This window comes from Anomalospiza imberbis, chromosome 3, assembly GCF_031753505.1.
Source record: "Anomalospiza imberbis isolate Cuckoo-Finch-1a 21T00152 chromosome 3, ASM3175350v1, whole genome shotgun sequence".
Lineage (NCBI taxonomy): Eukaryota > Metazoa > Chordata > Aves > Passeriformes > Viduidae > Anomalospiza > Anomalospiza imberbis.
The window spans coordinates 8,218,917-8,243,056 of record NC_089683.1 but is presented as its reverse complement, the minus strand read 5'-3'; the positions used below and the strand labels follow the sequence as shown (position 1 = coordinate 8,243,056).

The following is a 24,140-nucleotide window of genomic DNA, read 5'->3' as shown; positions in this document are numbered from 1 at the left end:
GGTTTGTTGTAGAGCCAGCCTTGTTTGGCTTGGTGAGTTAACCTGCCCTACTCACGTGCCTCTGTTGGCTTGTCAGGTCAGCTCTTTCCTGAGGGTGATTGAAAGCTGATGTGTCTGAAACACAGAAAATGACTTGCTTTTTTGTGTGATCTTTGCTCTTCTTGACCTGCCTGGCTTGGCTTAGCCTACACTGGAGAAAGTTGCAGCTCTTGATTCCTATGATGTTCTGTGGTTTCTTCTGCCATGTCCATGTGTAGATCCTCAGGAAGATACCACTGGCCCAGGTGATGTAAAATTCTAAATTAGATCTTTCTCTACTTAGAGATGGATGCCTTCCCATTCCTGGTTGTGCTCAGCCCTTTTATACAAAAAGTAGGCACTTTTGAGACTGGCCATGATTGCATAATTTTTATACTTGTATTATTATTATTATTATTAGATCCAGATTTGTGTGCATGGCAGGAAAATACCTGTTCATATTGCAGTTGTGAAGTTTGTCTATTAAGGAAGTCAAAAATGATATGTGACTTGCTGTCATGTAGTACAGGATGCTGATCTTCAGTCCAGTACCACATGTAGGTTTCTTGGCTGTCATTCTAAATTTGTAAATACATATAAAGCTATATATATGTCATACATTAAAAAAATAGGGAGTGTCTCCTGAATGTATCAGGAGTATTATTTTAATGTCTTTTTCATTTATGTGACAGGGAATTGCAGTGGAAAAAATGTGCAGGCATGCATCTCCAGCTTTCCTTGGGATGTTGGACAGTGTTACAGATTAGTGATAACACATGTAATCACAGGTTGAGATTCTGCTGCAGGGATAATCTCTTGTTGTTTGTTGAGTGCTTTTTCTTTCCTTAGTCTGCATTTTCATGAGTCCCTTTCTGGGGTAGATGAAGCCTAGTTTTTTCCTTTTATGAAATCCCAGTTGGTGATTGCTATTAGCAACATGTTAACACATTTCCACTAGCTTGCACCTGGTTAAAAAAAAAAAAGAGCAGCATGTGCTGCTTTGTTTCTTGGGTTATGAGGTTCAGTTTGAATAGCTGATTCCTGCTCTGTGCTGAGGTACTCAGTATTTTGCTTCTGAAAGAAGCTGAAACATGTTTTGTTGTGCTTGTTGGTTACCAAATTAAGTAATATGGAGAAATTTAAAATGCAGGTATCTTCTGTCTTTTAAACAGTAATGGTGGACAGTATCACAAATAGAAGGCAGAAGATGAGGTGCCACTGTCAGTGTGAGGATTTTTGGTAAGAGATAAAGCTTGCTGGCTGGAGGATCCTTTTAGCTATGAGCAGTTAATTGTTTGATTAGAGGTTGGGTTATTATATCAACTTTGAATATCCATGAAGCAGTTATTGAGGTCCTTCCTAGCAGCTCTTCTACAGACAAAAAAGGACTGATAAAGCTGAATCAAACATTCTTTAAAATCAGTGAGAAGGATGTTTTATATTTGGGAAATTTGGATTTGGTCCTATGATGCTGGAAACAATGAAGTGTTTTAACAGCATGGTCTGTGTTCTGCTTGTTCCCTACCACTCACTCCACCACTCAGTTTGGGTTATTAATTTTACTAATAGAAAATACATTGACTTTATATAGGATTCTTGGTAGTATCTCTATGAGCTTCTAAGATGCCAGCCAGGCAGAATTTGGGGAAACTAATATTACAAACTCATGTGGAGAGGGGAAAGCAAATTGAATGGCTTTCTAGCACATGACCCCTGAAATTTGAATATGTCATCTGGAGAAAACATAAATCTCCAGAGTTTACCTATCTGAGTCTGTGCTTAGTCTTTTGATTGACAGTAAGTAGCATTTCCATGTTCCGGCACTGAGTAAACATGTTTTTAGGAAGCAGAGTATATCTGTTCTGGCTGAGGAATATACAAGAGTTGAACTATGTCAGTTGTTCAGGTTAAGTTCTTCTTAACCATCTCGTGGGGAAAAAAAACAAACCACAACAATGTAATAAAACAGATGGAGAGCACTGTTTCTTCATATCTTTCTGTGACAGGCAACATTCTTCTAACAGAATTACCTATATTAAATTATGGATGAGCTATATTGTGAAACTAACACAAACTTCTGTATTTTCCAGCCATTCTCCCCATGTTTGTCCCAAATGGCATTCATCTACAGATATTCGTGTCATTTCATTGTGGTAAAGCAAAACTATACTCCCATGCAGCAAAGTCCCTGATGAAGGGATTTCAGTGAAATGAGTGGGAGCAAGTCACTCTAGATCCATTCTCTGCAGCCATTAGGCAAATATTGCAAGAAACTTCCTGGAACTTGCTGAACTTCCCAGGGGAAATTAAAAAAAAAAAAAAAGAAAGAAAGCTTTTCTGGGTGAATTAAGTTGCATATATTTTTTGTGAAGGTTAGCTGGGAATTCCATCTCTGCATAGGAGACTGTCACCCTAGCTGCTGGGGAGATGCTGTGTGTTCTCCCTTGAGGCAACCAGATCCTTTGCCCAGCAGTTTGGAGAGACCAAAGAAGAAAACAAGATTGGTGCTAACAAGTTCCCAAGGGGGCTTTTGCTCAGCCCTCTTGTGTTGTAAACCAACCTTCTGGGTGAGAAGCAGCTGGACCAGAGGAGAAAGCAAATGGGGTCCTTGCAGAAGAGCTCTTAAACAGAGATATGCCCTTATGTAATTAACTCCCTTCTCTTTTTGCAAGAAGTGGGAATGCTTCACAAGAAATAGAGCAGCTATCACAACAAATGTGAGGTTTGAGGGGGTTTGTTCCTCACCCAGCACTGACCTCATTAAATTGGAGTGCAAGTTTTATGAGGAGGAACCGGGGATATCTAGCCTGGAGAAGAGGAGGCTCAGGGAGAGTCTTACTCTTCTCTACAAGACCCTGAAAGGAGGCTGGAGCCAGGTGGGGGGTTTGTCTTCTTCTGGTTAACAAGCAGTAGGGCAAGAGGAAATGGCCTCAAATTGTGCCAGGGGATGTTTAGATTGATTACTAGGAAAAATTTCTTCACTGAAAGGGTGGGCAGGCATTAGAAAAGGCTGCCCAGGGAAAGTGGTGGAATCACCATCTCTAGAAGCATTTAAAAAAAAAAGTGTAGATGTGCTTCGGTTTAGTGGTGGACCTGGCAGTGCTGGGTTTAATGGTTGGACTCCACAATCTTAGAGGTCTTTTCCAGCCTTAATGATTGTGAGCTGCAGTTAAAGCAGCATGGGCTGAAGCCCTCACTTGTGACTTAGGTCATCCAGATGTTTGCTATTACAGTCCTCTTTAGGCTCGGTATTCCTGAGGTTGCTTAAAATGCTGTAATTTTAGTTTTGTTTCATTCTGTATCTATATTAGTAAACTAAACAGGGCCAAGGCACAGGCTCAAGTGTACTTGTGCATTTGGGTGATGTCCACGTGCTCTTGGGCCAGGTTTTGGGTGAGGGCTTTCCCTAAATCATGCCCAGGTGTGGCCACATCTATGGAAACAGGCTGGACAGAAATACATCCTGGAGGGGAGTTTGGGCAGCTACAGTGTAGCAGAGAATTGGCACTGGCCTGCTAACTGCATCTTACTGGTGTGATATTTAAGTCAAGAGCCTTTGCGATGTTCTGTTTAGGGTTTGTTTTTTTTTTTTTTTTTTTTTTTTTTGATGCCTGGAGCTCACAAGCGTGTGGTGTACATACAGGTGTGTGACATGAGATGGCAGAGCTGTTTCTGCCCCATGTGGTAGAGCTGTGGTGGGGAGCAGGTTTGCTTTCCTCCCTGCTGGGAGAAGCAGGAAGAGTTCTACATGCATGCTCACATCCCATACCATGCTTTGATAGCCTGATGGTTGTAGCTGGCTCCTGGGGCTGATTTCAGGTGGGATTTCAGGTCTCAGGCAGTGGAGGGGTTTGAAGCACAGATGTCTGTGTTTAAGGCAAGTGCTTTAGCCACTGAGGCATTGAAGGGAAAGGGAACAATGCTTTCTAACTGCTAAAGGGGCAAAGGCAAAAAAGCTCCACTTTTTATTGCTCTTGGCAGAGGGGAAGGGAGATGAAACGGAGCAAATTCCAGCAGGGAGATCACTCCTGGGAAACAGAAGTGAGGGTTTTACCTATCTGCAGAGGGCCAGATTTCATTATTTATTCCTCTCTGTAGTATTTCCTGGGTTTTTGCTTGTCCCCTGGCCACCCAGTATCCCATGTTGTGCAAGCCCTGCCCTGGTGTGCCTCACATGGTGCCTCATGGTGCCTGGCAGGGAGTGGAGCACTGCACTGCCACAAGGCAAGCTCCTCACTGCTTCTCACTTTCTGCAAACACTGAATCATCTTTTGTGATCTAATCTCTTTTAAGAGCTAGGACTATTAAGTTTCATTCTCATACTGTTTTAAAGGTGGTGTATAACTACAGATCAATGTGGTTTTGTTTTTTTTTAACATACTTTTCTTGATGTTTATGTTAATTCCTCCTTAATGTTCTTGAGTTGCAGTACTCTGAGCTGATTCTGTTACTTAGTCAAATCCTATTCTGGTGCTTTGGAGATGCTTTTGATAAGTACTGGTGGGTTTTCACTCCCTTTTTCTGGTATGGTGTTAATTTTTGACAGAGTTCCATGACTACAGTCTTAAGTTAATGAAATTAACTTTTCTTGATCCAAGAGATTAAATGTGGCTGTAAATTTTTAAGCAGAACCAGTTGCTGCAATTCTCCATCAAAGAAAATCTTGTGGACTTGAACGAGTAAGACTTCCAGAGAGTGTTCTCCTGGGGAAGCTGATTAGTTAATACTTGAGTAATATATTTTTCTTTCCTCTCCCCCTGCATCTCCAGACCTGAAACAACAGAAATGATTCCTAGGTCAAAAGACTGTTTGAGTCCCTTTTATCGGACAAATATCATAAATGGTAGGCTCTTAACTTTTCACTTGAGTAACAGCTCAGGCTTTCACGATTACTTTAATAAATTTAAAGTAGGTCATAATACCCACCACTGCGTCCTTAAACTGGTATAAATCTTGGTTTTCAGAATTTTAATTACAGTGGCTGCTCCCATTAGGTGGTCTTGTTTCATGGCAGGATGCTAGACAGCTCTCTTGCTCTAAGTCATTTATGTGGACTGCGGGTATGTCTGTCAAACCATAATGAGCAATGAAAGGATGAAGAATGTTAATTTAACCGATGCTGCTTTTGCTGCTAACGTAAGTACCACCAGCTGCACCTCGTAAACATTTGCTGTTTGCTTGCTGGCGCTTTGCTGTTTAGCGAGGCCTCGTGTGATTGATAGAGGCAGAATCAGACTGATGGCTGGCGTGCCGCAACTTTTCTGAAGCGCTGCTTCTCTGAATGCCTTTTTGTTGCAGGAGACAGCTCCTAAATTTTAATTGCTTTTCAAGCTACCGAGTGCTGCTTGTGTCAAATGCGGATAATTGTTTTATGACATAGAGGTGCTATAAATTAAGGAGAGGTCAGCGTAGATAATGCGTGCATTACCTGCTGGAAGAGTGATGGTTGGGTGGAAGTGACACGTAGGAGATGCTCACTTCAGCTTGCGGGGGTTCTTGGTGCTCACACACGGCTTCTTAAACAATGAGCCCTAATAGGAAAAGACTGGTTGCAACAATAGCAGTGCTTGAAATCACTTTATAATTAGAGAAATTACTGAATAATGCAGACCTCCACAAATGGCTTTTTTTCCCAGCCCATTAAGCGTTCAGGTGAACATTCAGAATAAAGCTGCAGACCTCCATTCACCTGTCAGTTGTGGTGTGCACTCAGCAAAAGCATATTTTGTTCCTCTCTGGTGGGTCATTAAGAGGATGATGGACCCCAGGAATTTGACACAGGCCACATGTGCTCCAGTGCAGCTCACCCAGAATCATCTTGACTTCCTGCTCTTGCTTCACTGATTAAGGTGCTCCTGTACTTCTTGGCATGAAGCTGCTTCTTATTGACATCCTGTCCAGCTTTTTCTTCTTTGCCTTGATAATTTCTTGAAGTGTTTTTGATCTCTAGCATAGTTCCTTTCTCTCTCTGTCCTGATATACTCAGTTACTTTAGAGATGATTTACTACACCTCTGTTTTTCATGCCAAATGTATGTCAGGGTGAAATGCTCTAAATCAAAATGACTGCAGTCTTTAGGATTTAAATTATTTAGGGTTACAACAAAGACATACTCATAGAAGTAATTTATTTATTTTTGTTCTGTGTTGCATATAACTTATTTTCATAATATACTCCAGTTAGCAATAATTGAAATGTTATGAATTGCAATGAAATATCTTAAATTTACACCACTCTTTGCTAATTGTAATAATATGCTTTTATCTCTGCACACTATTAGGTTTTAAAACTTTATATTCTGAAAGTAACAAATAATGTAGCTTAATTAAATTTTTAACAGATTAATCCATGGCAAACTTTTTTTTTTTGTACAGCTACAATCAGTGAAACTCTGTTTTGAGTAGGGATGGGAGAGATGCAGAATAAAGGAGAACTGGTGGTTATGACTCACAGGACCAGATGGTTATGGCACCAGGCCACAGGCCAGGGTCTCATCCCTGCTTCTGGAATACTCCAGAGGAATGAGAACTGTAGTCACCATGGGTAGAAACTTGTAAAACTTGCCAAAATTCTGTGTTGGATACCAGTGTCCTCCTTGGGTCAAAAACTACCCCATAGTGCGTGTTTCTAGGCTTTAGGGTTAAGTTTCATTGATTTCAGAGAATTATGTTTATGTAAACTTCTGGTGTCTGTGCACTGAAATGCTGTAGTGAGATTTTTAAAAAATGCTTTCGTGTAGTTCTCGTGACCTAAGCTGATTATTATAGAGATTCATGCCTGTAAGGCTTTGATATTAGACTATATTATCTTTCCCACTTGGTTCACTTTTTTCAGCCCATGACTGAGAAATTATCTTTCCTTGGTCTTATGTTCAGTGAATTGGTCCCAGTAAAGAAAATACTTTCTGGATAACAGCTGGCTGTGTTGAAACAAACAAAATAAAAATGTACTTCTGGACAGCTGAGGCTGAAAAAAGCAGACTTCCTGAGGAGGATTACCAAAGAGAAAGACAAATATATTAGCAGTTATGAAAGTAACTTATTTTACTTTTTAATACACAAACGTGCTTGAGTTGACTTTAGGTGTGTAATTTCAAGTTGTTATATTTTTGCTCATAATCTGAAGAGAATTCACTGATACAGAATGACAAAATGGTTTGGGTTGGTAGGGACTTTAAAGATCATCTAACACATCCAGTAAAATTTTCTTTAAACCCTAATCTGGTGAAACCCATATATTAAACCAAAGTTTTAATACTTGTTTTTTTTAAATTGAATCTGAAATTATTACATTTTAATTTCATGTAACTGAGAAATATTTGTTTCAATACAACTTAGTATGTATTTCATTATGCTTTTATAAGGGATAAAAGATCATTTCACTGTCTTGTAAGAGTATTTCTGTTTAGTGGACTGTTTAATTTAGAGCCATTAAAAATAAAAGTATTTTTTGTGTAACTCAAAGGATTGTTTTAATGGCCCTGACAAAAAAAAAAAAATCCATTAAAATTTTATATCAGCTCCAAAGCAGGATGTTTTCATTTACTGTACAGTTTTTAGTTTGGTTACTTTTTTTTTCCCCCCACTCTTGACTGTGTTGTGAGCAAATGGAAGAAAAGACCGTGTGTGTGTATTCAGGTCCTGTTTCCACTGTTCCAATGTGTAACTTCAGCAGGAGACCTGTCCTCCCCCTCAGTGTGGATTCCTCACCCTCTTTCCATTGGCCAGCACAGGCTTTGAGTGGATCGAGGGAAGCAAATCCCAATTCCTCAGTCCGTGTTGGCTCCCAGCAGCTTTTCCAGTGCTGCTTTTAGCAGCAGCCCTGAAAGCAACGTAAGGCTTGAGCTGTGGTAGGAGGTGACAAAGGTTATTGTTGGTTCCTCTTGCCACAGGACTGATTTGAAGCTTACACCTGAACACAGTTTATGGAAGTGGAGAAGGGTTAAGAGACCAAGCAAGCTATGGGTGTCCTTACCACCAAGTATTTCTTTCATTTGGTTTCAGAGAGGTTGATGGTGCATTGGGGACTACAGTGGTCTGTAATCTGTTATATTGCTAATCCCCACATAGACACACAAATATGTGCGTGTGTATATATATATATATTTATTTTTTTCCCTCCAAGAACGAAAACCTCGGGGCAGTAAGTCTACCTGGGTTGTGTAGGCTGGAGATGAGAAAATGAATAAGGAGATAGATCTATACTCCAGCCTTCCAGCTCTTTCTGTTAACCTAAGGGGGGTCTGAATAAAGAGCAGTGCATCTGTCCACGTGGAGGCCACAAAGGTGGGATGAAATGGGCGAAACTCACACCTTCAGTACTTCTCTAATGAGTTGGTAGCAACATTTCTTCCTCTCTGGCACTGGTCTAAGTTTTGCTTGAAACAAAATCTACTAGATTTCTAGATTAGATTTCTACTAACAAAATCTAAAAAGATCTGCAGTGTGAAGAACAAGAATGCTTCAGTGGATGAAATATTCCATGTTTAAAATTGAATGGGTGGAGAAAATTAACTTCTGCTGAAAAAAACCCACCACTGACTTCTGATCTTCTGTTAGAAATAGCTGAAGTCAAGTCAGGTTGCATTAAGCACTAAACAAGTAACACTATCGTTTTTCAACAACTTCACTTACATCCTGCTAATTCTCATCAAGATTCCAGATAATATACTACTAACCATTATTTTCTCACCTAGGTTACTCAGTACTGACAGATAATAGATGATCCTATTACAAATAGATTTGACACTGCATCCATGAAAATGTGAAAATTGGAGTCTCTCGTCATTATTTAAAATGTGTGCTCACTCACTAAAATGAGGTGTAAGAATCTACTGTGGAGATAAAGTAGTCCAGATTGCTAGAAAGGCTGCTCCAGTGTCACCCAGGTTAATGTAGATGTATTATGTATTTATATAGCCTATAGGAGGATAACTTTTTAGCAAGTGATTTGAACTGACTATGTACTTGATCAGGATTCTCATTAATAACCCATGGCCATGCTGTTCTCCTGGTAAGAACTTACCCTTGCAATCACAAAGATTAATTCTGGGGCTGTCTTCTGCAGTTTGGGAGAATGTGTCCAAAGAAACGGGTGAATAATACAGAGATCTGTATAAACCCTGCTATAGATTAGGATCCTGCGCTGTCCTTGATAATTTGAATAAAATGACCATTTTTTTAGTCACACTTCTGAAGTTTGGAACAGTGTTTTTCTTTGAAGGTGATGGGTGCTTGCTCACACTGTCACTCAGTTGAGGGCCTGGTCAAACTGTAACTTCTGTGCTTGAGATATCAGAGATAAATTGACTTCTTTCTGTTAGGCTTGAGGTCATGCCCATGTTTTCATAAAAATTGCAGTAATGTCGTTCAGAAGTAACCAACTGATGGATTGACACACAAAGTGGGATTTAATGTGAAAGAGGGAAGAAAGAATTGGTTAAAAGTGAGAGAAGAAGCATTTTCTCTTATACTGGTAACTGGATTTCCCTGTTAGATGGGTCATGAGAGACAAGCATATTTGAAGTTCTTTGGAGAATAGACAACATCCATGGACTGTTAGGAAATTCATTATTTTGCACATCTCTGAATCCTAGTTATTGCAGAAGCCCTGCAGCTCAGCAAAACAATTTTGATAGACTTTCTTCTCAACAGTGTGTACCTCTAGCATGGTACTTGTGGAAGTGGTCTTGGACCAGAGAATTGTCTGGACGAGTCATGTGAAGGCAGAGAGCGTTTTGAGAGTCTCTGAATTACGCATATGACAGTTGGGGACTGTAAGAGGACACTGAGTGAGGAGCATTCGGATGAAGGTAACAGATGAGATTGACAGCTTGCACCTGAAAAGTACATCACCAGAGAGCTGGAGCTGGGGAGAGAAGGCCTTTTTACTAATCCTGACATTGCTGTTAGGCCATGAGTTAAAAAATGAGGATGTAAACAGCAGCATCCCTGGTGCTGGAGCATGATCATCGTACATTCTCTCTGTCATCAGCATATTCTTTATGTCAATAAATGGGAGTGTGGTAGTCTTACTCAAAGCCTTTGATGACAGACTGCGGGACACTGCCTGAGGCTGTGAGACAAATAACAGTGGTCTTCTCCATGGGTGCTATCTGACTTGTAAAAATGAGTACTTTCCTGCCTGTGCCAGTGCTGGTTTGTTAGACACAGGCAAGCTCTATTCTATCTCTGCAGCTGCTGAACTTGCACGTGTTTTAGTCAAAGCTGTAAACAGGAGCATCAAGGGAACCACAACATTTGTCTCCACAGATATGGCAAAGCATGAGGAAGATGGCAGTCATTTAATGATGGAAAATTACTTGTTATAATGCCTCAATTCATAGTATTTGTGTGGAGACTGTCACCTGGGCTTATTGAGGAAGCTTGCTAGTTGGGAGGTGCTGGAGGTAGCAGTGATGTGTCACCCACCTACTGTGCAACTGAAAATATGTGATGGCCAGGATAATATAAATCCTCTAGGAAAATTATTTTTCTCCACTTATCTTGTATGTAGGCATCTGGATGACTGCAAGCAGTGCTGACTCTCCTTAGGGAAGGTTAGTGCTCAGGCTACCCACTGCTGAAAGTTTCTTGGCACCATATGTAAAAAACCTAAACCCTATGTTTTTATATAACCTAATTCTTAAATTAAATCTAGCTGCTCAATTTTAACAGCATGATCTTCTCACACAATTGAATGAATTCTGTGATGGTCATATGTGCTAAATTCAACAATTTGCATCTGGAGAACAAATTCTCACTGTGAAGGAATTGCTTCTTTTTCCAATTATTCTTATGGAATCCAAAGTTTGATTGACTGTAACCTGCACACCTCCCACACTTCCTCTTCTGTCTTTGCTTGCTTTCTTTTCTCTAAAGGGGATCTTTTGTAACTGATCTGCTTGTTCTGCTGTTTCTTTGGGAATGACAAATTAAGCCACAGGTCTTTTTATAGTCTTGCCATTGGGAGGTGGAGAGAGGGGATTTAGGGCTCCATTACTCTGATGTGCTGCTCGCACTCAGCTTTGGAAGTTTGGTTCATTCCTCTGGAAGACTGGCTAAGACCTGTGCCTCAATGGTGTGAGGGTTTGACTCTTGTCATTTTAATAGTGAATTAGGATGTAATAAATGGGACAGCTTGTAAAGGATTGAATAAGAGAATTATAATTAATGCCAGTCAGCATGAGCTTCTGGAAAACAGATTCTGTCAAGTTAAGCTGGTACCTATTAAGTGTTTTTAATGTGATTGCAAGTTTGATATTTATGGCTTCTGCAAGGTGAAGCCATAAATACTTGGTGAAATTGACTTGGTGAAACTATTTTGATTAAGAAACAAGAACAGTATAGAAACATAGATATTGTTTGATTTTGCAGGTGTGAGGGATGGGAACTGAGATTGCCCAACTTCACTTTTCAATTTTGCACCCTCTCCTAAGCCAGTTCTCCTGGACTCCTGAAGTCACGGGAGAGGAGAGAGGGCCATTGCTCCACCCCGAGTTGACAGTAGGGGAACATGAGCTTGTAGAATAAAGCTTTTGTTGCCTGTGTCAACAATCTCTATGTTAGGTCCATAGGAGAACTTTAGGAAGGCTGTGCTAAATCCAGGTCTGCCTATACTGCAGACACTCCCAGAATGTTGTGTTCAGGTTTGTCTGCACCTCTAGGAGGCGGATGAGATAGTGAGTAGATTAGATGTAAAGTAGTAGAGTGGTGATGGTGGCTAAGGGTGGAAAAACACACCTTACAACCACTGGGATTTCTTGCAGACATTCATTACCCTAATCTAAGAGAAAGAAAGAATTTATTAGCTTTTCTATTTGGGAAAGTTTAAGAAAGGAAGAGTCTGTTTGACAAAAATATAGCAAGATTCCTTGTCTAGAAATGAAAGCCAAGAAAATTCAAAATAAATAAGGAAAAAAAAACCCAAATAAGTTTTGACAGCCAGAATAATTAATCACTAAAATCTTTTGCCAACACCAGAAGGCATCACTAGAACTTTGGTAACTATGACAGTCTGGGGGTTTTTCTTCCTGAAAAAAGCAATAAATTAAGTCATGTGCCTTATAATGCGCAAGAGAATCAGACTGAGGTCAAAAAAGGACTGCTATGATTATGCAGTCTGTTAAAAGTATGTTGGTCCCTGTGAAGAGGCTATGGTTTTCCCTGTCCTGGTCAGGTTCTCAGAGCCTTATTTGCATAGGGATGCTGTATTCTCCTGGCGTATGGCAGTGTTAGTTCACATCATAAGAGAAATGGTTGCTTTTGCCCTTTTGAGCACAGGCTGTTGTTTCCAAGCTATGGTACTGTGCTCTCCCTTTCCTTTTTGTAGCATCAGACCCAACAGAATGAGCTGTCATCATCCCTCATGTCTCTGGTACATCATGAACCAAGTGCAGTTCCTGCTTGGTTTCTTGGCATTGTGCAAGGCTTCAGATAAGACAGGGAGGGACACAAGGACTCTGAAGAGCCAAGTACTTACTTTGCCACCATCCTGACTTTTCTTGCAGCAGCCTGATCCTATCCTGCTGCTCTCCTACTGCCTAATAGCATTTCTCCCACACTACAAAAGGCAGGATCTGGCTGCTCTTACATCACCTGCAGTTGGTTATGTTACCTGACTCCCAGCAGTCTCTGAAAGTCTTACTAGAAGAGTAGGGCTTTGTATAAAAAACTATCAGGAAATAGCAAACCAAGAGGTTTTGTTCTGCTTCTGTTGGCTTTTGACAAATATCTGGAAAAGACATTGACCTGCAGAAAGTCAGTTCATGGTGTCAAAGAAGTTGAGGTCTTCTCAGTCTCAAATGTTCCAGTGCTTTTAATGTGAGTCTCTCCAGCTGCTTCAGTGAAGCATTGACATTGAGAAAATATGTTAGTCAAGCTGTCCTAAAACTTTCAGTCTTTTAATCTCAATGCCTTCAAACTATTTCAGAAGAAGGTATCTTTGCTGGTCTTTGCTTCAACAAAGAAATAAAAGATACTTCAACAAATGTACTTCCTTGCCTGCTACCTTTAAACTAAAAGTTTAGAGGGTTTTAAACTAAAATTGCCAGTTTCGGGGAACCTCAATCCATGCCACCCCTATCAGTTTGATGGCATAGCCAGCAGGAGATGCCCAGAGCCTGGAGAGGGAATTGCAGATCTGCAGGAGAGTACCTGAATCCAAGCCAGCTTCCTCAGGGGCCCAACTTAATGCCACTGTGCAGATGTGTGGAATAAATGAGAGGAGCTGGAGACGTGAATGCCTGCAGGGCTGTGGTCTTACTGGCCTTGTGGAGACATGCTGGGATGGTTCCTGTGACTAGGATGTTGAAATAGAAGGATGTAGGCTCTTCACAAAGTGCAGGAGGTGGAAACAAGTAAGAAGTGTTAGTGGCCTGCTAGAGTGCATGGAGTTCTGCCTGGGGATTGATGAGAAGCTGACTGAGAGCTTATAGGACAGGATTAAAGGGAGGGCAGGGACAGGTGGTTTTTCTGCCTTAGTCTTCACTGACAGGTGTTCCAACCCCACTGCCTGAGTTGCAGAAGGCAAAGGCAGTGATTGGCAAAATTAAGAACCACCTGGTGTTGGAGATTATGAGTTTGAGAACATCAAAGGAAGCTGCAGAGACACAAGTCCATGGGACCTGATGAAATGTGTCTATGGGTTCTTGGTGAAATGGTGGATGACATCACTAAACTGCAATCCATCATGTTTGATAAGTTGTGTCAGTATCATGAAGTTCCCACTGACTGGAAAAGAGGAAACATACCTCCCATTGAAAAAGGAGGACATGGGGAACTATAAACCAGTCAGTCTTATCTCAGTGCCTGGCAAGGTCATGGAGGAGATTCTTCTGGAAACTATGCTAAGGCACATGGAAAATCACAAGATGACTGGTGACAGCCAGCATGACTTCACTGAGGGCAAGTCATGCCTGACAAATCTGGTGACCTTCTATGATGGGGTTAAGAGTGTTGGCGGATAAAGGGAAGCACAACTGATGTAATCTACCTGGACTTGTGCAAAGCATTTGATGCTGTTCCGTGTGAAATTTTTGCCTCTAAACTGTGGAGATGTGAATTTGATGGCTGGACCACTTCATGGATAAAAAAGTGGCTGGTTGGTTGCACTCAGCATTGGGATAAATGCGTCAGTGTCCAAATGGAGAGCAGTGATGAGCTGTATTCCTCAGGGGTCAGTTTTGGGACTGGTGCTGTTTGACATCTTTGTTGGCAGCATGAACAGTGGGACTGAGGCACCCTCAGCAGGTTTGCAGGTGACACTGAGCTGTGTGGTGTAGGTGACACGCTCAAGGGAATGGATACCGTCCTGAGGGGCCTGGACAGGCTTGAGAGGTAGGAATGTGGGATCCTCATGAAGTTCAACAAGACCTTCAATGTGCAAGGTCCTGCACCTGGATCAGGCTAATGCCAAGCTCAAAAACAGTCTGGGCAGTGAATGGATTGAGAGCAGTCCTGAGGAGAAGGAATTGGAAGTGCTTGTGGATAAGAGGCTGGACAGGACCCAGAAATGTGCACTTGCATAGTGACCAAGGATCTTCTTCTTAGGGTCATGAAGATGATCAGAGGGCTGGAGCATCTCTCCTGTGAAGAAAGACTGAGAGAATTGGGGTTGTTTAGCCTGGAGAAGAAAAAGTTCCAGGGAGACCTTGTAGACCCCCTTTAGGTACTGGAAGGCAGCAGTAAGAAAGCTGGAGGGAGACTTCCTACAAGGATGTGCAGGGACAGGACAAGTGGGAATGGCTTTAAACTGCAAGAGCAGATTTGGATTAAGTGTTAGAAATTTTATACTTTGAGGGTGGTGAGATCCTGGCACAGGTTGCCCAGAGAAACTGTGCCTGCCCCATCCATGGGAGTGTTCAAGGCCAGGTTTGATGGTGCTCTGAGCAATCTGGTCAGTGGAAGGTGTCCCTGCCCATGGCACGGGGTGTGGCAAGATGATTTTTAATGTTCCTTCTACCCAAACAATTCTATGTTTCTGTGACCTTCATCCAATCTCCAGCAAATCCAGTGGACTTCAATGAATTGTAAAGTTGACTCTAAGGCAATCTACTTTTTCACTAGATTGTATGTATTTGTCTTTCAAGAACCTTCACTATTAGGGTTAAGAATTTTTGACTGAACATTTATGATCCATTCGAGCTCCGTAATTTTTGAATGAACAGTCTTTTTAGTACTTTATTTTTGCATGGGAATATTTTACATATCTTTTTTTGAAGCCCAGACATATCAGCAGCTTTTTTTGAGCTTTTAATGGGAATTAAAAAGTAAATAAACTGCGAATGAGTTAGAAGTTTTTACTTGTATCCTAAGAATGATCTCATTTTGAGTCTTAACTGCAGCATACCACAGAACTTAATGTCATGTTTAACATGGTTTGGGGGAGGAGTAGTGAATTACATGCTCTAAGGATGGGCTCCTAAAGTGTTTGTCTGCATTTCTTTCTGGAACTTTGTTCAGTTGATTTGGTGTGTATGCTTTAACTTCATTTGCAGCATCAACTAAAGGCCATTAAAAAAAAAAAATGGGACCTGACAGACTATTAATGCTGGCTAGCTGATCTTCTAGGGCTGTAAACTCATTACTAACCTGTAATAGCCGTACATCTTTTAGTCTTTGGAAAGCATTTTTTAAATGAAAAGGCATGTGTAAATTATCTGGCAAACTTTGTCATAACTGCTCATTGCATTTGAGTTTGCAAAAATAGCTTTGTTTATGTGGTATTTTTAATGGCATATTTCACTGTTTCCATTTAAACTTCGAAGTGACATCTTTGTTTTTCCCCTTTAAAGAGGAGCATAATCCAGATGTCTGTCAACAGAGTTGTTGATGTAGCATTTTATGAGTAATCCTTATGTTTGAGGGTTTTTTTTTTGTCACAACTGTTTGCCAAGCTCTTATGAAGCTCCCCATGAATATTATTGATGTATACTTCCTTTTAAAGAAGTGATTATCCAGGCAGGAATACAAACTCAACAGCCATTTCTAAACCACAAATATTTTCTCAAAAGTTGTGGTGTCACAGGAGTTAATTTGTCCATGATATGGAACAGGGGGAACACTGAGTGAATATTATTCTCCCCTTCCCTTTCCACTTATTAACCCTTTGAAACACAGGCCAGCATTTGAGTATGGGGACTTCAGCTGTTGCACAGAGTGACCTCAGGGGTTGCTGTGTGTCTAAATCTTTGATGAAGAGATGATCATAGTTCCCAGCCTGTTTTCAGAGAGATCAGTGGGATTGCGAGAAACTCAATAAAACATACCAAGTAGCTTTAGGTGTCTAGCAATTATCATTTCAAACCCAGAGCTGATGGTAAAGTGATGCTCTCATTTGTTGCTGCTAAAAAGTTTTCTATAAATATTTGAACATTATGCGTGTGCAGACATCGTTCTCTAGTCATTTTTTCTCAGGTAGTTCCTTAGTTTAAGTGGCTGTGGCTAACATTCTTTGGACCTTAGTGAGGACTGGCAGCATTGCCAGGCTTTTCCCAAGCATTTCAGAATCCTTATGGCTTGCAAATGCCCTGGGGTCTACAGACCTCACAGCATTTTAGCTTGCAAATTAGTAGTTGGCTGGTTGTCAGTTGGGAAAAAGAGAGAGCTGTAAATTCTGTAATAAATAATATATTAGGGTAAACATAACAATAGTATTCTGCAGACGTCGTGGTGCAGAGCAGTCGCTCCTTTCCATAAAGTCAGGTGGGACTGTGAAAAGGGATGCATCTTTCATTTCCAGCCCTGTGTTTTATTTTTTCTATCCCAGCCTGCATCTCTTTTTCTGTCCCAGCTCTGCCGAACTTCAGAGCCTGTGTAGCTTCTTGTGGGACATGTAATTACTCCTTTCTCAGACCACTTGCTTGGCTTCTGGCAACAGCAGGACAACAGGTTACACTAGGCATTATAAAGCTTTTCATGGTAAACATGCTAAAGATAACAGATAAAGATAGCAGCACACAGTTGTCCCCAGCCTGGCAGCGCTGGCACCTTTGGGTGTGTTGGTCTGTTCTTCCCTCTCGGGTCCATACAACTTCCCAGCCGTGCTGAGCTCAGCTGTTTACAGTGGCTGGTCTGATTTGCAGACACACTGCCTAGAGCACCCTTCTGCTGCCTGTAAAGCTTCACTTGGCCTGCCTAGCAAGTGCTCATACTTTATGCTGGAGTCGGTTCCCCCCCACCCCCCACCCCGGTTTTTTTTTTTTTCCTTTGCCTTGTTTATTTGCAGAGAGGGTCTTCTGTGTCTGGTATTTCATTCCTGCACTTCAGCCCCTGCCCCAGGCTGTGGTACTTGACTTAGGAGAGGTTGTTTGCAGGGCAGAGCATCTTGTAAAGGGCATTTTAAAAGCACTTCGGGCTTCAGAGTTGATTTATAGCTTGTCTGCACAGGCAGGCTTTCATAGAATATTTTTGTGTTTAACTTTTTCTGGGTAATTAACCTACAATAACTATATCCACATCCTTGGCTTCAGCCTTCTTCTTGTCCAAATACTTTTTTCAACCACAGGTGAGATGTGGGAGGGCACTGCATGAAGCGTTGCATTCTCACTGAGGTCCATGTTGTGCAGCTCTGCTGTTAAGTGATTCAGGGAAAGTGATCTCTTATTTAGGGAGGCTCTGGAACAATGAGTCCCTCCTTGCAGTACTGAGTTGCCAAATGTTGCTGCCTGCTCCTTGCCTTTCTTCAGATCTGCTGTATGGCTTTTGGATACTTTGTCTCTGATAGAGAGGCTCTGAAATAGTGCATTGCTACATAAGAAATTTGTGGTTTTGCCTTGACATTGTATGAAATCATTGTCTCTCTCTTTCTCTCTTGCCTTTTGGAAGCTTCTTTTCTAATTTACTACTTAAAGCTGAGCTTTCTGCTTGCTGCTTGTGCTGTTACCATATCTCATTGTTTGCTGGTGCAGCTGAACTCTTCTTTGGCCAAGCCAGAACAGTAGAGGGGAGCCAACTGCAAAAGCTCCTCGCACTAAAAGATCCAGACCTGCTTCTCACTGACCAGGTCTTTCATGCCAAAGGCACTTCTGATTATTCCATTCCTTCATGAAGATACTCGTGTTGATGAGAGGTGAGCTGACACCAACTTTTCATACTATGGCCTGCAGCTGATTTAACCTGAATAAAGAGCTCTCTCCTTCAGGAAGGAGGAGATGCAGTATCTAAAGTACATAGCTTTAGATCCAGTTGCTTCAAGTCACTTAATTTAGAAGCATAGGCACAGGACAGAATCCTTAACCTGTCTATTTTGCAGTAGTTAGACTCCCAAAGGAGAGATAAGGCTGCCTGTAAGGCACCTTCAGCTTTATGAGAATTAATACAGGGAATGCAGGTTTTACCTCTGTGCAGGGTGGTACACGATGATGAGAGACAACCTGGGTTTGCTGTTGAAAGCTCCTTGCTGTGTTTCTGCCTTTTCCAGTTTCAATATTCTATTTTAGTGCTTCAGAACTGCCTGGCAGGTGTTGCTCCCCCACAATGGTAACTGCAGTAAAGTTTTGGTAAGCTTAAAATCCTTTCCCCTATAAGCAGCCAAGATTTTCTAAAGCAGGGGAAAGAAAACTCACCCAAATGCTAGTAAATCATGTAAGTTGCAGTATGTTAAAGACCATTAAGTCTGTCTTTGTATTTCCCCAAGTTTTTTACACTTCTCTGGAACTGTGTATCCAAGAGTAAGCAAACAGATTTTGAACTTTGGCCCATCTTTGTGTACCATTTTCATCGTGACAGGTAATAGCTTTTCTTTTTCCTTCGTTTCCTTCTGATTCTTCTTTCTTCAGATGTCCCATATCCAGCTGCGAGTTCTGTTTTGCCTTTCTATATCACACTGCTGTTTAGAGCCTGCCATGTGCTTTGTAAATATTCTTCATGTCTTTCATTATTGAGGTGAGAGAGAAAAATATTTCCTTCATATAAAACTGTCATTGGCTACTCAGACTTCTTCCCTGTCTGAAACCCATTTTATTTTTCTCGGTCTCAATTGTTTTTTTCCTGTTCTGTGGAGTTCTGGAACAAGAGTCCTGAGATGGCTTTGAGAAGTGAAGATTCCCTAAGGAGAGCTTTCAGAGTAGCTCTGGTCTAGTGTTGCCCTTGGAGATGATGGGGTAACTGTGATATGATGAATCACTATGCAAAACAGAAATTGCTCCCTTGAGTAATTTCCCCTTTTTTCTTTCCATAAACTGCCTCATGAAAACACTGTTTTTTTCAGCAAACTAAAAGCAAAACAAAGAAAATATTCCCCTTTTTTTCAGCATTTTTAGGCAGTCCATGGTATATTCATTGGTTATCTTGTGAAAGTCAGAAATTCTCAATTAAAAGTAAATTAAAAAGTCACAGCAACATATTCAAGAAGTGTTAAATAAAAAAATAAGTATTAGAAAACCTATTAGAAAAGTTTCAGCTCCAAAATTAGTCTAGACCTGTAAAGAAAAAAGGCTCAGGAAGAGCATGGAGCTGTTTGATGGACTGAAATATAATGATGAGGGATAATGTGGACAAGATGTTTACATTTCCACACTTTCCCCAGCCTTTCATGTGCTTCCTCTTCCATCATCTTATGTTTTCAAGAAACTAACCTGCAGCTGGCTAGTGGTTAGACAGCAGAGAGATTTTTCTGCTTGGAGCTAGATGACCTTTCAAGTTCCTTTCAACTCAAAGATGGCCTTGAACACCTTCAGGTCTGTAGATGGTCTTGACTCTGATCTTCTCTCATAGTGGGTGGTTCTTCATTTCCCCCGTCTCTGTCTGCAGCTTGGGCAGTGTGGGTGGAGTACCTGTGACTGAAGACTGAGGCAAAAAAGTCATTAAGTATCATAATGTCCTCCATCCCCCAAGTAACTAGGTTTCCCATTTTCTTCTGGAGGGGGCCAACATTTTCACAAGTCTTCCCCGTTGTCACAAAAGTACCTATAGAAGCATTTCGTGTTGCCCTTGATGTCCTTGGCCAGATTTAGTTCTATCAGCACTTCTACTTTCTTAACCTGATTTGGGATGTCATTCATCTGGCCCTAATCTCATGCTTTTAAGCTTTTTTTTTTAGTAGTTTGATCTTTTTTCCCTCGTTTCTCAAGCTGATGGTGCATTGTGCCTCTCAGCCAGTTCTCATTACAGATCATTCATTGCAACATGAGCCATTTGGTCAGCTAGTCAAGCCAAAGTTGCTATATGCTTCATTTGCAGAAATGTAGTAGGAATTTAGCAGTTTTATTAAACTCTTAATGGAGCTCATTGCCTGACTGATCCACAGAGTGACCTTGGATAAGTCATTCAGTTTTTCTGTGTGCTCGTACCCTTACCATCCTCACCTTCACCACACCTCTTTGGGCTGTAAATATTCAGCACTGAATCAGTTTCAGGTTTTCACAAGGGAAATTACTTGGTCAGGCTATTTAAACATAGCAAAAGTCATACATATATTCTGAAATAATATCCTAGCAGGGTAGGGAGATAACTTCCAAGGGGATGTTTTGCGTGCTAAACTTACCATAGCTAGCAGATTGGATTAGTGAAGTGTTACTCTACCGCTTCAAAATTATTATAAATAATACACAAAAATAAAGTTTATTTAAAATGAGAAAAGACTTAAGCTGAGGGAATGGGACTGAAGCCCCAGTTGCATTGCAGAGGGAAGTGCACTGTAAACTTCAGATTCAGATTGTATCAACTCAGTTACATGTATGCAGCAATCTTGTCATTGTAAGAATCTTCTTGATAGAAACTGAAACTCTAGGGCTAAAAACGTGAAATCAATAGGCACAGTTATATCCACTTAAAAAAAAAATTGTATTGATTTGCAGATAATGACAGCAGTTCATTCTTGCAGGATTACATGCCACTTCCTGTCATAAAGATTACTTCAATATGTATTGCATCTGAAATGGAGACTGTCGGGATAAAACTGCTTTGCTTTAATGAATAGTCATTTTACTCTGTGCATTAAAATGAGATATATTCCTTTGAATTTATCTCCAGGGATTATTTTGATTTCATGGGCAAACTCAGTGTTACCAAAGACTCTAGAACACTATTAAACTTTTAAATAGTCTTAGATTGCCTTGTTTTTGCAAGTGCTTGAACTCATTCTCTCTTTGATAGCAACTAATTAAGCAAACTATCGTGCTCTTTCTGGTCTCCTCCACATCCTTGATTAGAGGGTTAACACCATGTCATCTTGGGTATTAGATGTTCTTTGCTAAACCCTGCGTGCCTACCAGCATCTAACTCTGTGCTTTGTAACAAATTTCTGTTGCCTTCTGGGGTTTAAGTTCTCTATTCTGATCATGGTGGTCTCCCATTGAACAGCTTTTTTCTTTTTTTTTTTAAATTCTGGTTCTGTGATTCATTTGAAGCCTATTCTCATTAAACATAGGTGATTTTGTCTTTGTGTGTTAAAGTAACTCCTTTCAACTCTTTCTAGGTAATCTGGCTTCCCAGAAATCTTCTGCTAAATGCAAGGGTTTGCTGTCCTGTTTACTGACTGTTACACCTGAGGCTGATTTTGATACAGATTGTGGATATCGCAGGGTAAGTGTGCAGATGTCTCTTTTTTTGTGTGTTTTTTCTTGCATGGTCTCTTCCTTGCTTACACAAACATAATTACATAATTTGGGCATTGCTCTCTCTTTTAGTGGCTGCAGCAAGTCCCTATTGCAGCACGTGCAACTGAGCATCTGTGTTACAATAGAAAATATTGTAATATGATAAATGCTAATGCTGTAAACCTGATCAGGACTATTTTAATTTGGTGGTGTAGCTCCAAGAGGGAGCAAAGTGTTTTGTGTATATAGGCCTAGACTTATGGGGCCATATCCTATAAAACTGTAAAAAGCTGTAAGAAGCCTATGTGGGTGTGGTGGACTTTGAGTTTTAAGCTGATAAAAGTGCCTGTATTTTTATATTACAAATGAAACATTCTTCATAATGTACATAGTTAAAATATCTCGGAAGTTTGCAAGATTGAGTTCAAATATTTGGAAAAGGGAGATTAAAGGTTAGTTGGTTTCTTGGGGACAAGGGAAGGGAAAAGAAAGAACTGATTCCCTCTCTTACCCAAATCTACTATGCACATTACAGTTGAAACTTAAATACTTGACTTCATTGTTGAATGACTCTTGTGGAATTTTTCACCTGCTGCCTATGGGAGGAAAGTTCAATTTTGTGAACAGACATTTGACTTTTCTTCTTTTCTTTTTTTTTTTTTTTTTTTTGCTTCTTTCTTAGTCTTGATCCTGCCTGCTGTTTTTCTTGCTTATTCCGTTTCCTAGCTTCTTTTTGCACTTCTGTTTTTTTCATTATGGAGCTAATCCTTTGCCTTTATGCTGTTTCTTGTCCTCTTGTCTTCCTTTGACCGGCTTTCTGGCTTCTTCCATCCAGATACATAATTTTTTGGGATAATTCAGGCTGGAAAACACCTGTGCAGTTGTTTAGTCCAGCCTCCTGCTCAGAACAACATCTCTTTTAAAGCAGGTTCCTGGGCACCATATACGGTTGAGTTTTGAATATCTCCAAGGATGCAAACTCCAAAATTTTTTAGACCCCTGTTACCATGTTTCACCACCTCATGAAGGATATTTTCTTCATTTATAACCTGAATTTTCATTGTTTCAGCTTCTTGGTTCTTGTCACATCACTGCCCTTTCAAGAATAGGCTCAGTCTGTTCTCTCTGTACCTTCCCTTTGGGGAATTGGAAAACACAGTGAGATCTGGGGGAGACCTCTTTTCTAGACACCACTGTCCTCCACTGGACTTTCTCCAGTATGTCAAAGCCTTCTTGTTCTGGAGGGCTCACGAATCCTGCAGGAAAGGGGAGGATTGCTTCCCTGGGCCTGCTGGCTGTGCTTTCACCAGCACAGCTCAGAATGGACACACTTGTGTTTGTTTCAAGGGCATGTTGCTGGCTCAGATTGTACCTGCTGTCTGTCAAGACCAGTAAGTCCCATATTATTTTTCATATTTTCAGTTTGTTTAATCTTTCTCATACACTGTCATGCATTCCTTACTTCCAGCATTTGCTCTTTCTTCACAGGATTCCTTATTGAGCACCTGAGTATCCCCAGTGCACCTTCATCACAATGTTTCTGGCAACCTCTTCCCATAAACGTGCATGAGCTACACTTTGGAAATAGTGAAACGCTCTTAGAAATAAGTTTATTTCCATAAGCAGCTAGCTTAAAGCTTTCCATGTAGCTTTGATAATTTAAACTTATTTTTTTCAATTCTTGTTGTTACTATATTCACAATAGATCAGGAAATTGTGTGTATGCTTGGATGTGTGCAAATGTGCATGAGAGAGTGTATTTAATCATTTTTTCTGTATCGCCAGTACACAGCCATAAATAGTGTAAATAATAATATGTATATGAAACTTGCTGGAAATCAAGTCTGAGTTATGAACAAGATTTACTTTATATTCCTTCTTTATGTTTGTCCCTGCATGCGTGTGTGTGATGCTACAAATTGCAGATGCCAACAACTGTAATTGTAGTGGTGGTTAAATTCAAATTTTCTACTCTTTTTCTTTTTTTGGTGGCCCTCATGATGAGTAATGCATCTGCTTTTCCTTTATTTTAATAGAGCATGTATGTTGGGAGCTATTCCAGAGAAGAAACACTCAGGAATACAGTCTCAGCCTTAGCTTGACGTGATGATCAGATGGTTCTTGGGGAAGGGAGATGTGGTCCTGTGGTCCTGGAAGCTTTGCTGTCTGATTCCTTAGGAGAAGGACCAAGAGGACATCAGTAGTCCAGTGCTGAGTTCATCATTACTAGTTTGGCCAGGGTGGCTGGAGCTCCTGTACAAATCCCTCTATTTATATCTGCCAAGGATAGCAAAAGAATGCACTGGAGTGCAAGTGGAGCAAAGAGGGTTAAACGTACTAAGTCAGGGCAAAAAACAATTGAGCAGAAAATAAGAGAAGTGGAAAGGAAAAGAAAATGTACAGAAAGGAGAATAAAGACTTGCAAGAAAGAGTGTTGGTTTTAATTCAGAAAAGTGTTGTCCGACTCATGAAGAAGTAGTTACACTAGTGCAGCTCATACGGTGATGAGTGACAGTTTAATTCACTTTCTGTGGTGGGGAATGTCTAGTAAATCTGGCTTGTGATAAGTTGCCACATTGCCTAG

General features: G+C 40.7%; 1 protein-coding gene across 4 annotated transcripts in view; it reads left to right on the top strand.

The window, feature by feature from the left end:
• Window positions 1–24,140, top strand: part of KLHL29 (kelch like family member 29) — a 390,113-nt gene that overhangs the window by 45,060 nt on the left and 320,913 nt on the right. For 3 of the 4 annotated variants that reach the window (XM_068183350.1, XM_068183348.1, XM_068183351.1), the window contains exon 2: window positions 21,436–21,542. The exons of the other annotated variant lie outside the window; for it this stretch is intronic. The gene's annotated coding sequence lies outside the window, so the exon portion shown is untranslated. The remainder of the gene's footprint in view (window positions 1–21,435; window positions 21,543–24,140) is intronic. 4 annotated transcript variants of the gene reach the window in all.